The sequence below is a fragment of the Vicugna pacos genome, chromosome 17 (genome assembly GCF_048564905.1).
Source record: "Vicugna pacos chromosome 17, VicPac4, whole genome shotgun sequence".
Lineage (NCBI taxonomy): Eukaryota > Metazoa > Chordata > Mammalia > Artiodactyla > Camelidae > Vicugna > Vicugna pacos.
Genome location: NC_133003.1, coordinates 54,496,482 through 54,510,632, shown reverse-complemented (window position 1 = coordinate 54,510,632; position 14,151 = coordinate 54,496,482). Strand labels below are relative to the sequence as shown.

Genomic DNA, 14,151 nt, shown 5'->3' with positions numbered 1-14,151 from the left:
TAGGGCAGTCTACCCACGTAATAGAAACAAAAGCAAAACTAAACAAATGGGACCTAATTATGCTTATAAGGTTTTGCACAGCAAAGGAAACCATAAGCAAAACAAAATGACAACCTACAGAATGGGAAAACTCATACAACTTAACAAAAAAACAAACAACTCAATCCAAAAATGGGCAGAAGACCTAAACAAGCAATTCTCCAATGAAGACATACAAATGGCCAATAGGTACATAATTAGCTCAATGTCGCTAAATATCAGAGAAATGCAAATCCAAACTACAATGAGGTATCACCTCACACCAGTCAGAATGGTCATCATTAACAAGTCCACAAACAATAAATTGCTAGAGAGGGTGTGAAGAAAAGGGAACCCTCCTACACTGCTGGTGGGAATGTAGTTTGGTGCAGCCACTATGGAAGAAGTATGGAGATTCCTCAAGAGACTAAAAACAGACTTATCTTATGATAAAGCAATCCCACTCCTGGGCATATATCTGGAGGGAACTCTAATTCGAAATGATACAGGCACCCCAATGTTCATAGCAGTACTATATACAACAGCTGAGACATGGAAGCAACCTAAATGTCCATCAACAGAAGACTGGAGAAGGAAGTTGTGGTATATTTATACAATGGAATACTATTTGGCCATAAAAAGAATAAAATAATGCCATTTGCAGCAACATGGATAGACCTACAGATTGTCATTCCAAGTGAAGCTAGAAAGAGAAATAAAAATACCATTATGATATTACTCATGTATGGAATCTAATAAAAGAAAAAAAGAGGACAGAAATGAACTCATCTACAAAACAGAAACAGACTTGCAGACATAGTAAACAATCTTACAGTTATGAGGGGGAAGGGATAAATTTGGGCGTTTGAGATTTGCAAATGTTAGCCACTATAAAACAGATCTTAAAAAAAATTCTTCTGTATAGCACAGAGAACTGTATTCAGTATCTTGTAATAACTGTTAATGAAAAAGAGCATGAAAATGAATATATGTATGTATATGCATGACTGGGACACTGTGCTGTACGTACATCAGAGACTGACACACTGTAACTGACTGTACTCCAATTAAAAAAAAAAAGAAAAATTCAACAATTGCTGGTTTGACAGAGATTTCTGGTCTGGACCAAACAACACCCTGGTCTTACCAGAGATTTTAAGGGCCCATTATTGACTACCACACATGCCTGAATCACTGGTCCACCAATAAAATGATGAACTTTATGCATCAAATACTGGTGGGGAAATATCGATAAAGCTGCAGAAAGCACTTATTTTGTTTGCCCTACCTGTCCAGCATACCATTTGGGGAAAACCATACTGCTCCTGGACCACTCAAGTTTTGGCAATTGATTTTATCTGGCCTCCCACATCTCATGGATATAAATATGTTCTGACCATGGCATGTGTTTTCTCCCTGGATGGAAGGCTTCCCTTGCAGACAAGCTATTGACGCTGCTGTGGTTTCAGTCTTGCTGGGAAAAATCATTCCCACCTGGGGAACCCTTCTTGAATGTCAGTGACCAGCAAACTCCCTTTACCGGCCAAACACTAGAGCAGGGCTGCACTGGGCTGGCTCTGCAACACCTTCACTGTGCTTATCCTCCTCAGTCCTCTGGGCTGGCTGAACGCACTAATGGCATCGCAAAGACTCAACTGGTGAAGTCTGCAGAAACTCTGTCTTCCAGACACCCTGGCTAAAGAGACAGCCACTAGTCCTGAATCTCAGGTCTGCCCACTTCAGGACTCGTGAACTCTCATCCTTTGAAATAATCACAGGACACTCAATGCACTTGACTCCTGCTGCTTCTGATCCACAACTGATCAAGGGAGATGCAGTTCTGCAGCACAAAGGCCTAACTGCTTTTACTAAAACTAACCATGCTCTGGAAGACCACTCTTTTCACAGTGTGCTCCCAGGAGATGGAAATGAGCATCACACCCTACAACCTCAAGACTTTGTGTAAAGTAAAAGGCACCTTCAAAAGGATTCTCCATACTCCCCAGAAGGGCCCCATCAGGTCCCGTTTGTGCCATCAAATGCCAGAGATAGACTCTGGTCCACCTGTTGCACCTACAGAAGGCACTGAACCCCAGTTTCCATTTCTGGGCTAAAATTTTTCATCTGTTCATCCACTTTGTCAGCTGTTTCCAATAAATTCTTTAACATATTTATAGCAGTCATTTTAAGGCTCTTATCTCCAAATTCAACGTCTGGCTTATCTGTAGATCTGCTTCCTTTGAGTTTTTCCTCTCCTTGATTATGAACCACATTTATCTCCTTCTCCACATATATAAGTGAATTTTTGCTGAGTGCTGGGCATTGTGTGAACCCTAGAAGAGACTGGACTTTGTTACCTTCCTCCAGTGTGATGAGTTTTGATCAGGGAGACTGATGGATCACCTCCATTGTGCAGAGGCCTGGTTTCCCATCACTTTCCTCATCACAGAGCACAGCCCTTATTCCTACGGCATGACTCCTACCCTGCCTGAAAGGCCTTTCTGGGTTTTAACTGAATGCCAAGGATGTTCACCAAGGTCTCTGGCTTGACTGGCTGAAACCCTTCCACACTGTATGACCTCTGATATCTCCGTTCAACTCTCTGTTCCCTGGGAGCTGCTCTCTACTTGGCCTCATGGCATCTCGCCCTATACATGCTCAGTTTAGGATCTGGCCAAGCACCTGAAGGGAAAGCGTATATAGACGGCATTAAGGGATTCCTTCTCAGCTGTGCTCCAGTGCCCTGATACACAAACTGCAGCCATCTTAGCAGCTGCAGTCTCTGCTGCCTGTGTCCTCTGCCCAGGAGACAGATGCTTGTCACGTGACTCAGCTTTCCTGCACTGTGGTTTGCAAATAACCCCCAAGCGAAAAGTCAGGGCAAATATGGAGGTCATCCTGAGTGCCTTCCTTGGCTCAAGGTTCATGGCTAAAAACTAAATTACTGCCTGTCTCCCTCCAGGCCTCCCCTATAGCTGAGCTGGTGCTCTCAGCACCAGTCCCAGCCTCCTTTTCTTTCCCGTCAGCCAGTTACAGTCAGTCCCATTCAGGCTGACACTCCATCCAGTGTCCCCACTCCTTTCACTGTGAGCCCTTCCTAAGACACAGGAATTACAAAATGGCCATTACTTGGAGGAAAGTGAAATTCAACAAAAGGGCTCCAAATCGTCTCAAAATACAAAGATTACAGAATATAACAAATAAAAAAAGGACAGTAGCTTCTAAACACAGGAATTTGGGGGGGTAACCCCTCCTTCTCCCAGAATTTCTCACTCCTATGCTTGGGAACTTTTTTAGATTAATCACGGACCTGGAGATTAAAAATATAAAATATATCAAGACATCACACAGCTTACTGGAGAGGGATGGGGGAGACCCTTTAAATGTTAGAAAATTGTCCCATTAAGCAATAGTCTTAAAAATGAGTTAAGTTATATATATTGTCCCATTAAGCAATAGTCTAAAAAATAAGTTATATATATATATATTACTCTCAAGTCATTACAAACAGATGTGATTTCATTGAAGCTCAATGTTTCAGTGAAGCATATTACCAATTAATTTTTTTATTTTTATTTTGAAATAATTGAAGACTCACAAGAAGTTGCAAAAATAGCACAAAGATCCCGTGTACCATTCACCCAGCTTTCCCCAGTGATACTGTCTTACATAACCATACTGGACGCTCAGAACCAGAAAAATCACATACCATCAACTAGTTTTTAAAGATTTCAATGCTTGTTACAGTATTTTAAATCCTTGCTGAATATTGGAGAGGGAAGTTTCTTGGGAAGCAACCTAGTCAGAAAGGGAAGGAGGTGACACACAGAGAGGTCCAGTGTTTTAGCCAACACTCTCCTGGAGTAATGCTTTTCAGTCCTGGCTGAACATTCCAATTGCTGGAGCATGGGCCCACCCCAAATCAACTACCTCAACCAACCCCTACAGGTAAGGCTTGGGGCATCAGTATGTTTTAAAATCCCTCCAGAAGATCCAAACCTGCAGCCAGGATTCAGAACTACAGGTGTAAGTCTTAACAAAGTTGGTTTTTTTTTTTAATGAAGTTTTTGAGTATGTTTTGCTTTAGTGACATCACTGACAAATATGGAAATGTATTCAAACTCTCTTTGCTTTATAGATCCAAATTTCAATGTGCTTTTCATAATTAAACAAATTAAGCCTTAAAACTGAGCAACATAATAGAAAGTCAATGGGGCATCTCACCCATGGACAATGTCTCCGAGGAGGTCTAAGAATGGGATTAAAAAAGAAAAACAAAGGCTGGAATAAACCAAGATCTATTCCTTTTTCTCTAATTCTAGACTCAAGTAGTTTGGATCAGTTTCATTGTTTTTACTTCAAATCTAAGGAAATTTGGAGAACTGCTAACATCAGAGGAAGAAAAAACACAAAAGAGATTGATATCCCCCCTACTACTTAACTGCAGAAACCACGTATGAATACACAGACTCCTGGCCATAATCAAATTACCTCTGTAAAGTCTCACCCTAAAACTATTTTTGGAAACTAGGGATTTTCCAGATTAATGAAATCTGTGCCGTAGTCACTGGCTCAGGCTGAGTCTGGCAAGTGAAGCTGCTAAAGCAGCCGCCCTTTCAGTCATTACGAAGCCTTCGCCCTACTTCAATACCTCTGGGAACCACATGCTCATGGAAGAGTTTTTTTGGGGAACCGATGTCGTTCACATTCCTGTTTTCTAAAAATACTGTAAAGCAGGACTCTCTGAATTTCTTGCAGGTCACTTTAAGTTACAAGTTCGTTGGTACACGACATGAGAGAACTATTTCCACCCGCCAACGCGGGCGAAGATCGGCCTGCCGCTTCCCTTTATATACGCTGAACCTGCACCACCCAGATGCGAAAAAGTTAGGAGAATACAAGAGACCGGAACAAAGGGACGCACATTCTAGACAAATTATCAAAACTGCACCAGGGTTATCGTAAATCTTGCCTACTCAAAATTAGGGATAAAGTATCTTGTAAAAGTCTCTTTTAAAACTCTCTTACTATCTTGTGGCTAAAAATATTAGAAATGAGGCGGCTTCGACTTGTTCTAGCTAAACAGATCACTCAAGGGCCCCAGCAGAGACAGCTAGGATTGTATTCTATTGAAGGCCAAATACATGAGAAATTAGAAACCCTGAGATAGCTGTTGACTTGTATCGATTTTAACAAAGGCAGAAAATCCTCCGGATAATTTACCCCAGTGGAGGAATGGAAATGACAATCAAAATTCAAAGCAGAAAAATGTAAGTGTATATATTTCAGCTAGAGGTTGGGAATGTGCAATATATATATATACACCCAAATCTTTATGCATTCGTCACAGTGGGCTTCCCTCCAAGGACCCAGCTTAGATTCCTCCCCTGTTCCCTCTGTTGACCTGAGATCTGAGCCAGCCACTGTGTTGACTGTTTTTGCAGATTTGTTTAACTTGGAAAACATTGCTGCATCTCTGAGAAGCATTTTATCTTCACATCTGGCTTTGGGACCATCAGCTTACCAAGTCCACTCACGTCTGCTAATGTTTCCACAAGCTTTATTTTAAAATTTGGTAAACTTTGACTTTGAAACACGTGTACAGGAGATTTTTAACATAAGAAGCCCTGCATGCATTGTTATTTTAAAATGAATGTATGCAACTGTTAAATTTTGCGCTTCTGGGGTTTTGTTTTCCACAGCTGACTGGGCACACTCCCAGTCAGGAAATAAGGTCAGCAAAACAGCTGCAAGAGTGAAAAAGGGACCAACAGCCACCAGAGAGAACCGATGAAAAAATCGGCTACTGTGTTAATGTAACGTTGTGGAAGAAGCAACCAACTTAAAGATACAAAATGCTACAATGTGGGATTTCCATACAGTGTTTCCTAAAGGCTCAGAAACTGTAGATACATTGGCAACAATTCATGGATAGATTTGCACATACAAAATGTAGCCTATGAAATGTAACATTTATCCTAAACCAGGTTTGGTTCTAAGCCTAATGACTATTCAGGTAGTGGAGTGGACTATTCAGTTACTGGAAAGCCATAACTCTGTTCTAATCTCAACTATGCTTCTATCTACTTGTGTGACCATATAGATAAATCATTTAAATAACCTGAGTTGTCTTAGTATCCTTGTTTAAAACCAAATGATTCCTCAGAATTCCAATATTTTATCTATCCCACTCTCATCCCTCCCCAGAAATCTGCAATTCTCTGGGAATTTAATGCATTTGTTTCAGATAATTCTATTTTTTTTAGCTGAGTGCTATGGATTGCAATGAAAGAATGGTTGATAGGAAATACTTTTTCCATGTCAAGGCTAATGTTTGGAGCAGAGAAAACAGGCGGCAATGTCTCAGCGTCCTGCTTACACTCTGTCAAACCTACCCTTTTAAATTCTGTTTTAAGTCAGAGGCTCTTAGGTCAGTCATATGATGAATCCATTCCTAAATGACCTTACTTCATGCTTGGATATCCCTGCACACACCCTCACACAGGCAAGTACTGCCGCAGCTGTTCTCTGTAATGAGCCTACAGACCTCTTGCTAAAAACTAGTATTTTCTTTAAAATGCTTAAATCATCAAACTTGCTAACATCTATGGATTCACAATTCTTGTCACTTACAATTAATTATACTTCCTTATGGCTCCTCAGATCTTTATGCCCTTCTAAACACCATTGCAAGTTATGGGACAGTCACACAAAGCATATGGTCTATTTTCTCTCACATGTTGTATACATTTCCCTTAAAACTATATAATCTTCATTTACAATGGCTAAAAAATGTTTAATGGAGTTGCTGTAACAATTATTTTTTCACTTTTATCTGTCAAACTAAAATAAATGAAGTAGGATCTACTATTAGCATGTCTATTTCTTCTATATCTCCTTAATTTATGCCTAAAGACGGTATTTGATTGCATAGATATTTACCACTACTGTATTTTCATGGTGGTTTGTATCCATTAGCATTATAAAGTTTTTGTCTTGTTCAGTGTTTTGGCTTGGATTTTTCCTTCTTTTATATTAGGGTCATGACCCCTTCATGCACCTTGGCTTTTTGCTGGGATATCTTTGCCCATGCCTTTATTTCACTTTTTCCATTTTGCTTTGTGACTCAATCTGAAAATCTTTTTCTTCTAATGTGAGAATTATATTTACATTTATTAGTATGATCTGTTTGGTCTTAGTTCTATCAAAATTTACGTTTTCTGTTTTTAGATACTGCATTATGACAATTACTGATACACCTTTCAAAAATGTTAACATCTTTGAAATTGGGATGTATCTTAAAATTGATGATATGTCGTGGCTTAATCAGCAACATTGTTTCCTTCCTTATATAGTTATGATTAAATAGATTATGATCTTACAATGGATACAATCTTGGGAGTTAATAAAATTAGATATATATTTTAGTATATATGGCATATTTTGTTTTACTTTTTATTACTCTTCTTCACCTATTAAAGATTTATTTGCATTCTGTTCTAGTGATAACCTTTATATGTCTATTAAGCCTGTAATCTCCTCTCTCTCTTGCTATTATCCGCTGGTTCCCCAAAACATGAGAAACAGAATTAGCATTTGTCTCCTCTCTCACTTCTTCCTATCTTTCACCACCAATGTTAGTCAATAATACTGTTTTTCTTAATGTTTATCTTTTCATTCTTAAATATTCTTAAATCTGGACATCACAATTTGTCAACATTAAAGACAAGGCAATCCACAAGCTTATTCTACCTTGTTTATACACTGTCAGGGCATACAACATTTTTATTAAGCATCATCTACCTTTCTCTGTTTAACAAAACACCTCAAAATATACTGGCTTAAAACAATGAACATTCATTTCTTGTCACAGTCCTACGTGCTGGCTGAGCAGCTCCTTGGGGCCAGCACGGCTACACCATCTCATTACGGGTTTGGCAGGGGTGTTGGCTGGTCCTAAGGGGCCTCATTCACAGGTCTGGCAGTTGGTCTGATGTCAGCTGAGGCAACTGCCAGATGCCTGTGACCGTCCAGCAGGCTAGCCTGGACTTGTTCAGGTGGAGGCAGAAGGGCTTCCAGCAGAAAGAGAGGGCAAGCCCCAACACACAAGCACCTTTCGAGTCTCTGCTTGCATTACAGCTACTGTTGTTCCATTGACCAGACAAGCCATGTGGCCAAGCCCAGAGTCAGTGTGGGAGAAGGGCCATTTTGCAGAGTCCACCCCGTGCTCTATTCCATTAATCTTATTCCCTGTTTGTTTTTTGCCTTACGTTTCTTACCAAATGCACTCAACATTCAATTCTTTCAAGTTTCCTCTGTTGTCAAGTCCATCCTCCAATGGTCCCCTCAAGAGGGACTCATGATGGCAGAGGTGAGGTGGGGGACAAACCTTCTCTCAGTCTACCCAAAGACGCTGTGTGTGCTGGCAGCAGCCCTGACCTTCAGTGGCATTGGAGACAGGGCCTGAGTCTGAGGAGGAGGAGGATGTGGCTAGAACACACGGGCTCAGCCTACTCACTCGGCCAGACTTCCAGCCTTGCACTGCTGTACTTGACTCAAATCCAGATGCAGTCCTCAGGTGTCACTGGATGTGGACAGAACTTTCTCACACCCAGGAGACAGCGCTGAGGTCTCCCGGGCACAGAGCAGAATTCACAGTCCTGAAAGGGAGCCAGCATCACTGCCCCATGGCTCCTGGAGGGGACTGGCTGGGATAACGCTCCAGCCATTCACTAGCCCCGCAGTTACAGCAACAGGAATCTACGTCCTTTTCTAAGCAACTTCCACCCACAAGGGAGAGGTATTTCCTACCCTCTGACGTGCTTTGGCCAATGAAACGTTAGCAGAGCAGATGCAGCAGAGGCTTGAAAAGTGCCTGCATGGCTGGACTGCCGTCTTGGCCTCTGCCATTCCCATGAGAGGAACATTCCTGGCTAGTCCACTGGTCCAAGGAAGACAAGAAGCATGTGAGCGCAGCTGCCCCTACCCCCACAAGCTGAAGCAGGGCCCCAGATGAGCCTAGAACAGGCCAACCCAGGCCACCGTGGGATGATGAATCTTGTTATAAGCAACTGAGTTTTGAGGTCATTTATTACTCAGCTGTGTTATCGCTGAGAGCTTAGTTTGTGAGTATCAGTAACCTTGGCAAAACCCTCAATGGCCCCAATGAAAAGACGACCTACTTTCTGGCTTGGGCCACGCCCCTCTCAGGCTCAGGCTGGAAGCTCTTCTCCCATGGCCACCTCCAATGATGGCAGAATTCCACCCCTGGAGTAGCCAGGAGTCCGTAAGGTCTGGGCTTCTTTTATTCTCCCCATCCTCTCAGTCCTCACCACTCCCAGACCCTAAGATACCTCCAGCTTTTGCACACTTGGCACAGCGCCGAAGACTCCAGAGCCCCTTATTACATGAACAAATTAATCAACAAATGCACTGCAAGGTCATTTGATGAAAGTGTCTTGTGAGTTAAAAGATCCACCATTTATTGTATCTAATGCACACAAACACATCACTGATATTATGAATAAAAAGGCAAAATTACATTTTCAGTGGAATTCAATTTTGATTGCATTTCATTTAAAATCTAGCTCCAGGATTCCAACACACCTTGTAACGGGCTGCTGGGGCCCCGTGACAAAAGAGAAGGTAAAATTCCACTAAATCTCCTTTAGTCCTTCTGAAGTTAATGTTAGGAGTAACCTGTTTGGCCTAAAAGTCATTTGTCCCCTGCACTATATACTTGCTTAATCACCCAGCAGAATTAAAGCTGGGTTCTTTACTGCCAGGCTGAGAACCTTTAATATGCTAATGCACATTGTGAAGTTCTGAGAGGGGAGTCTGCACGCAGCAGTTCCTAAGCCAACTTGGCCCTGGAGCCCTGAGAACTCCTTGTGCTTAGGGCATTGGTATGACTGATAGCAGCCCGGGAACAGTTGGAGAAATCCTGCTCTTTTCCAATGACCTACAAAGTAATGAATCATCCTGTCAGTTACATAGTTACATTTAAATTCCACCTTCCTGGCCCTAAATTGACCACCCTGGTGGCTGGTACCCTTTTTGTGGCTACAGCACATTTGAAGGGACTAAAAGGAGTAAGGCGGGGGGGGGGGCAGGAAGCTACTAAATAGGTCGGAAATAATTACAGCAAAAACACTTCTTCGGTTAAACAAAGTCTCACAGGCCCATCAACAGCCCACAGTTACCTCGATATTCACACTGGGACACTTGGTTTTTGACTACAGCTTGTGGCTGCAGCTGCGCTAATGAGAAAACTCAGAAATACTGGGTTTTGGCACCAGTAAGGCTACCAGATTCCTTTAACTCCTATTGGTAACAAACTGTATCCAGCATGTCACAAACTGATTGTTTCTGCAGCTCCACATAGACTCACTTGGAGTAAAACAAATCCACTCAGGTTCCAGATTTAACGGCACCCCTGTCCTCAGAAGTTCCCCGCAAACCTAAGGAGAACCCCAGAGCCAATTATGGCAAATTACACAGCCCCCAAACTACATAAATACCAGTGATTAAATGATATCCAAATAGACCGCTGTTTTTCTCAACTGTATGCTGCTTAATTAGGGGTTATTCCAAAACAAACACAAAAATTAAAACAAGAATGAAAAGTGCTCCTAGCCCACTTGGTCCCCCAGAGGTCATGGGAACAGCACACACGATCTTAGACCCACAGGAGTTGGGTCCCAACATCTGCATGTGCAGTAAAATCAGTGATAGTCCAAACCACCCTTAAAAATCTCTTAAATCTTCTCTGAGGTGCACAACACAGGGTTTGTGCCTGGAGTACCACCCTTCAGTGAGAGTCACCCAGGCCGAGAGCTAGAGGCATTTTTTCATGGAGAGAAAAATAATGTCACTAAGGGGCATAATAAGTGACTCCAATAACTGGAACTCAATATTGTAAAATAATTTAGTTGCCCCAAACTAGCATATTGGGTTTTTTTGCAATTCTAAATGAAACTACAAAGTGATTTTTCTTGGAAATTTGACACAATGACTCAAAAAGTGAAGTGGAAAAATAAAATATATAATGGTAGTCAAGAAATACTGAAAAAGAGAAATTTATCCTAGCATGAGTTTGAAATGGAAGGCAGTCATCAGTTAGACCCCTTAAACTATAACCTGCTTAGTAAATAACACCCTGTAACCTGCCTTCAGCAACTAGTTGTTTTTGCAAATTGCCTACCCTCCAGCCTCCTGTAGCTTAGACAAAGACCCATAAGATTCTCTGTAGGTAACACTCCTGGCACATGGGTCACTTAACAGTTGTTTAAGCAGTTTTTCAGGGACAGGGACTAGTCTTGTCCAGTTCAAACCTGTCGAGACCACAGACCATTCAACTGGGCCTGTGCAAGTGTCCGAGGGATGACCTTTTGAAGTCAGAGGATCAAAAACTCCACCCTGACATCACGCTAATCTAATGCCACCACTTTCTGAACATGCTTCTCAAGAAAAAGCTTGTAACTCTGATACACCTGCACAAACTACTGATTACCTCATCTTCCTCCTCCTTTTACTCACCTTCCCCTGCACCTCTGACCACCCTACACTCTTCTCTCATAAATAACCCAAGCCCCTCGCCTTCAGGGAGACTTGTCCTCTCATCTCCTCACTTGGTAACCTTGCAAATAAACCCTTCCTCTGCTGCAAACCTCGGTGTCTCAATGTCTGACTTTCTGCATGTTGGACAAACAAACTCGGTTCGGTAAGAAGTTAAAGACTATTGCAAAGCTATAGAAATTCAAGTAGAATATTACTGAGACCTGATAAACACATCACCCAGTAGGAAAAAAGAGTGTGTGGAAATGGACAGAAGTAAATAAAGAAATGTGGCAGGAGAAAGTTAGAATTTCAAATCAAACACTCCAGAGGGAGTGTTCAATATGGGATTGGGACCCCTAGCTCAACATTCGAAAAAAATAAAATAAACCTGGATTCCCACATCACTCTTCACCCAAAACAAACTCCGAGTGGGTTAAAATTTAAATATTTTAGAATAGACAAAGCCATAAGCACACTAGAAGAGAAACTGATGCATTTTAAAATAATCTTCGGATGGAAAAACATTTCTAAACATGTTGCAAAACCCAGAAAGGAACAGAAAACCTTTTTAAAATTCCATAAAGTTGCAAGACAAAAGAGGGGGATATTTTTAATGCATCACAGGGAAAGAAGTCAATGTTTAATATTTACATGACACACCTCAAATGAACCAATAAAATAAAGCAAACCTATAAAAGGAAATCAGCAGAGGTCGGACAAGAAAAAATATAAAGGAATTCAAATGGACAGGAGTCATATGAAAATATGTTAAATAGGATAATAAAGTGCAAATGAAAAAGACTACAAAAGCCAGTGCTAGCTGAGATGCAGACAGCAGGTACCTACACATTCTCAGCAGGTACAGGCCACTGGCAAAACCTCTGTGTAAAGTATGCACACCTTTTGCCCAAGAAATCCCGTTTCTAAGAATCAGAGCAAGAAAATCATTAGAAGTTCAGCAAGCTTTAACTACAAACATACTCATCGCAGTATTTACAATCGCTAAAAACAAGTCAGCAAGGACTGAAATAGCCATTGGTGAAAAACAGTTAAGGAAATTCTGGTGCACTGTGTATACCACACCATGCGGACACAAGCTATGACCTGTCCTTGCTGACGTGAAAACGGTCTATAAATTGTGGAAGCGTCTAACCAAGTCACAGAAGGGGTATTTCAGGAAATAATGAGCACGTGACCTTGTTTTCTAGAACAAGGCTTGTCGAGACTGTGCTGTGGTTATCTCTTTGGTATAATTTGATTTAGTTGACTACGCTTACATAAAAATTCCCATAAACAATGTTTCCAAAAGAGAAAAAAAAGTTAAGAATCAAGAGGTAAGAAACGCCAGGCCTAAATTTGAACTGAGGAGTGAGTAGAGTGGTCTATTCAGGCGAACAGACACACCTGTAACCGGCCCCCAGGAAGGGGTCCAGTACAGCTGAGTTTCGTTTGGGGTGAGGGCGGCACCGCAAGCCCCTAAGGAGAGGACGAGTTGCTAACAAACAGCGGTGGGGAAGGGCCACGCCACTTAGGGAAAAGACGCCTCCGCGCCCACAATTGATTCCAGGTGGATTACATGTGAAAAGCAAAGCGAGAGAGCACTAGAAAACACAACAGGAGAATGTCGGCACAGGCTTCCGGTGTGTGCGTGGGGGGGCCTTCAAAGCATGTGAATCCCAGAGGCCCTCCCTTCAAAATAAAAGGTTAAGAAACTTGATTCTATAGCAAATTTTAAATTCTGCATTAAAAAGTGCCAGCAACGAGATTAAAATACAAACCTCACACGAGGGAAAATACAGTAGTTATTCTCAATATGCCGAAGTCGGCCTGGAAAGAGCTAATCAAAGCTGTGGCTGTCTCCGAGCCAACTCTGCTTCATAATGTTCTGTTTCCTTAATTTTTGCCATTGAATAAAAACTTCTGAAAGTTAAGGAAAATTAAAGCCGGAACAATTCGGAAGGAAACGAAGTGACTCATGTGAAAGCCTCAGGTGGGCAATGGGGAGCAGGACCGCGCCGGCCCGGAGGGCCAGACTTCCGGCTGAGAGCCCTCGAGGCGCCCGGGGTCCCAGCCCGCGGCCCCGCGTGAAGCGGCGCAGCCCTCCCCCCCCCCCGGGGGCCGGGGGCCGACCTGCGTCCACCGGGTCCAGGCCAGCGGCCAGCGGCGGGCGCCCGGCGGCAGACACGCCCAGCGCCGCGAGCCGCGCTGCGGGCCCGTCAGGGCTGCTGCCACGCCCCGCGAAGCTGCTCACCGAGCCGGGAAACGAACACAGGGTCTGCGTGACAGGACAAAGTCTCACCTTTTCTCCCTTGTTCCTAGTCTGGTTTCACAGGGGCCGCATCCGACGCCTCAAGGCAGACGCCTCAGGGCAGAGCTCCGGATACAAAGCAGCCACCCGTGCACCTCAGTGGCCACGGTGCGGAGACGCCGCGCACGCGCCTCAGCTGGAGATGGCTGTGGCCGTGTGCAGAAGCTCCGCCCACAACACGTCACGATGGCGGCAGGGGCCGTGTGCAGAAGCCCCGCCCACAACACCTCACATGGCGACGGGTCAGCGGGCTGTGTGCAGAAGCT

General features: G+C 42.9%; 1 protein-coding gene across 1 annotated transcript in view; it reads right to left on the bottom strand.

Annotated features, from left to right (window-relative positions):
• Nucleotides 1-14,069, bottom strand: part of MGLL (monoglyceride lipase) — a 184,390-nt gene extending 170,321 nt beyond the window's left edge. Inside the window, exon 1 of the mRNA XM_072941997.1 lies at nt 13,877-14,069. The gene's annotated coding sequence lies outside the window, so the exon portion shown is untranslated. The remainder of the gene's footprint in view (nt 1-13,876) is intronic.
• Between the last annotated feature and the right edge of the window lie 82 nt (nt 14,070-14,151).